Here is a 3,997-nt window from a genome sequence, read left to right as displayed (position 1 = left end):
TTTTTAAAATAATTAATAATTATTTATATTTTACATAGTAATTTTAATATTTTTTTGGAATAATAATAATAATTAATTTCATCTAGGGTTGTTCATCAAACTGATGAAACCGACCAAACCAACCCAACTCAACCTGAGTTGGTCAGTTTTCTAATATTTCCAATCGACTTTGGTTCAGAAATTTTCCAACTTGATTAGGTTTGGTCAATTTTGGTTTGACCATTTGTAGATTGATTAAAGTCAAACAGACCCAATCACAAATATATATTAATATTTTATATTTTAAGTATAATTTTTTATAATATGGGAAAGTGGGAAATTCCCATATTTTTGAGTCTAAAATATTTTATATTATAAATTTAAAATTTTTAATTTATTTTTTCTATAGTACTATTGTAGTTTTTTAAATTTAAATTTTTAAGTTTAAATATTTCGAACCAACCAATCAAATCGAAAATCGACCCAAATTGGCGAGTTTTCACTAATGGTTAGTTGGTTTTAGGTGACTAACTCCCCAACCCGACCAAGTCAATTTGGTTGGCCAAACAATTTACAACTGAACTGACCCGTGAACATTCATAATTTCAACTAAATTTATAGTTAAATCTCTAAAAAATAACAATACCTTAATCTCACAATAACTATTGATAATTTATAGTGAAAATACATAGTTTTTGAAAATAAATTTATAATAGAAATATAATAGATAAAAATACAATAAAATAGTTAAAATTTTTCATTATTTAGATTTTATTTATTTGAAAGTTATTACATAATATTAAATATTTTGTTATATAATTATTTAGAATTTTTTTAAATTTTTATTTAAAATATTTAGTTATTGAAATATTTAAAAAATATTTTAATTTGTAAAATGTTATTATTTAAAAGAAATTTAAATAATTTTGTTACTAAATTATTTAAAATATTATTTAGTTTTTACATAATATTACATATTTTGTTATATAATTAATTTTCTAATCTTAATATTTTGTTATTTAAATATTTAAATAATATTTTAAATAATTTAAATTTTTATTATTTAAATAAAATTTGAACGATTTTGCTACAAAAATTTTTAATCCATGAAATTATAATTTATATTGTTAATAATATAAACGTTATTAAATCTATTATAATTATTTTTTGTTTTTAGTAAATATTTTAAAGTTATTACATTATTTTATTATAATATCTAAATAATTATTTAAAATTTTAATTCAAACTTTCTTCAAATATACGTAGATGAAATGTGAGGGAGAGGATAAATAGGAATTAGAGATAATTTAGGAGAAAATAGGGGATAGTGGTGCCACATGACTAGATTAGGTATTAGACCTGTTCACAGGTTGGGCCGGGCTTTGCCTCTTCATCAATAGAAAATGTCCAAGCCCGAGCCTGAGCTTGGCCTGATCTGACCTTTGGGCCTAGATCTTGAGCCCGATCCCGGCCCTTATATAAGGCCCAAAGCTCGATCTGCACATAAAATGTCCTATTTGTGGTGTAATATAATAAACTAATATTATATTAATTTGGTAATAAATTGATAAATTATAAATTAATTCATATTTCCTAAATAGTAAATTAATATTTGATAATAAATTTATAAATAAATACTTATTTGAGAAAGCTCAAACCTAACCCAAAAAAATAGTCGGTCCTAGTATTTAAAGCCCGAACTCGAGCCCATGGGCCTAAAATTTTGTCCAAGCCCGAAAAATATCGAGACGGGCCAGGCCGGCCCGTCGGGCTACCTGGCCCATGAACAAGTCTATTGGGTATGTAGGATAGACTAAGGAGTCCAGATCTCCTTGATTTTTAGAAAAATATTTTATAAAAATAAAATAATTTTTTTTTGGTATTTAAAAAATTAAGAATTATAATATTTTTATTATGTATATTATTGTGTATAATTTTATTATATATATATATATATATATATATATATATTTGATTTGGCTCGCGAGCCTCATGAGCCGAGCTCTAGTAGGCTTGAGCTTAGTTCGTTTAATAATCAAGCCAGTGAATTGGGCTCAAGCTCGAGCTCGGTTGAAATCGAGCCAAGCCGAGCTCGAGCAACTCGTGAAAAGCTCGGCTAGTTGCCACCCCTAGTAGCCACACATGGAGAACATCTCATCCTCCTATATAGTATTATGCATAGGAGATGTTCCCAATGCACAGGGGTAGTGTGTTGTGGGTAGAGTTCTTGTGGGTAGGAGCAAAGTTCAAAATATCGTTACATATCGACCCGTATCGGTCGAACGTATCGTATCGGGACCTTTCCGATATGCCCCTACAGGGGATATATTGGGTTAGACCATGGTTCAAAGGGTAGCCGAGACTTAAACCGACCCCTCTAAACCAGTTTTGAAAAAGTAAATAAATAAAACATAAAAAAAAACAACGATACCTGCGTATTGGCCTATATCGATATTTATAACGTTGGGCAGGAGATCCAAAGTCTAGTTAGGAGTTACGAGGAATTTTAGGTGGAAGAGATGGTATGGAAGAAATTTTAGGAAGAATTTGTTAAGTAATTAAAAACATGAGAGAGAGTAAAGAGGAGAGGGTAGAGAGAGAGAGAGAAGAGAGGAGGAATTTGTTAAGTAATTAAAAACATGAGAGAGAGAAGAGAGAGAGAGAAGAGAGAAGAGAGAAGAGAGAAGAGAGAAGAGAGGGGTGCTTACATGGACTCAATCGTTTTATAATAAAATATAAATAGATATAGGTAGGCATAGATGCTAAATCAAGTACTTGATTATTTCAACATATAAAACCATAAAATATAATATGTGGTATATGGGCATTTGGTCTAGTGGTATGATTCTCGCTTAGGGTGCGAGAGGTCCCGAGTTCAATTCTCGGAATGCCCCCATTATTGCCGTAATTCAAAATTACAAGTATAAAATTTCTTTTTTCACAAGATTCCTTGCCATTTAAATTGGCTTTACTGAAACAAAAGAGTTGACTATAAGACCGAGCAACAGACTACACCTGTATGAAGCCACTTTCATGTAGTTTCTATCCTATTAATTGAATAGAACATCCAGTCCAAAATCAACTTACCAACCAACAAAGTCAATCTATACTATTCCTCTTACTTGTTTGAGAAGAGAACCGAACATCTTATAGATTAATATCCCCAAGTAGGTTCAACTTTTTATTAATCCTTTTCCTTGTTTTGATTGCTTCCTATTCACTTCAAATTGTAATATGAAGCCAAAGTGCCAAATATTCACATTAATATGAAAGAACTTATAAAAAACAAATACGTAACCTAAGCAGCATGACTCTTTCTAGGATTTAATTGCACAAAAAAATCCAATTATATTTGATTAAAGGTAAGACAAATATACCAATTCTTGGGCATTTGGTCTAGTGGTATGATTCTCGCTTTGGGGGCGAGAGGTTCCGAGTTCGATTCTCGGAATGCCCCACATTCAAAACGTTTCGATAAAATAATCATGCTTCTGGTAGAAGTTATGAAAATAAACTAATTAGTTGGTCAAAGTTAATTTTGTCATAAAAATGGCACACGTGGAGTTGTGGACCATTTATTGTCATTGTCACTAACTTTTGACTTGACTAGGGCCTAAGGGGAGCGGGATGGAAACTTCTCTTCTCACACACTTCACAATTCTCTTGTGTAGTTGTGTGAACTCAAATGTCATATTAATTAGAATAAAATTAATAAAAAAAGCATAACACAACTAACGTTCCCTCCCCCACCCCCCTTACCCTCTCTCGCTCCCCAAAACCTTTCTCATCTTTTATTTTTAAGTCCTGAAATTTCAAACATGTTCTTCCACTCCCATTCTCATCTCTTCTTAATTTCTTGGTCTACCTCAAGGTCCTCAACCACAATCACATGCTTTTCTCCAATAGTTCATGAGCATATAAGAAAATGGTTGGTATTTGAATCTCATATCTAATTTGGTTTTCTTTTGGTTTAAAAGAAATTATTTTGGGAAGAGGGTGAAAATCAGTTGTTCAACAA

General features: G+C 30.6%; 2 non-coding genes across 2 annotated transcripts; both read left to right on the top strand.

The window, feature by feature from the left end:
• The first annotated feature begins 2,801 nt into the window (after positions 1 to 2,801).
• TRNAP-AGG (transfer RNA proline (anticodon AGG)) lies at positions 2,802 to 2,873 on the top strand. The gene has a single exon. It is a non-coding gene; the product is annotated as a tRNA-Pro (tRNA).
• A 491-nt stretch (positions 2,874 to 3,364) lies between these two features.
• Positions 3,365 to 3,436, top strand: TRNAP-UGG (transfer RNA proline (anticodon UGG)). The gene has a single exon. It is a non-coding gene; the product is annotated as a tRNA-Pro (tRNA).
• The last annotated feature ends 561 nt before the right edge of the window (positions 3,437 to 3,997 follow it).

Source organism: Nelumbo nucifera, chromosome 1 (genome assembly GCF_055504915.1).
Source record: "Nelumbo nucifera cultivar China Antique chromosome 1, China Antique-T2T, whole genome shotgun sequence".
Lineage (NCBI taxonomy): Eukaryota > Viridiplantae > Streptophyta > Magnoliopsida > Proteales > Nelumbonaceae > Nelumbo > Nelumbo nucifera.
This window is presented reverse-complemented; position numbering and strand designations above follow the sequence as displayed.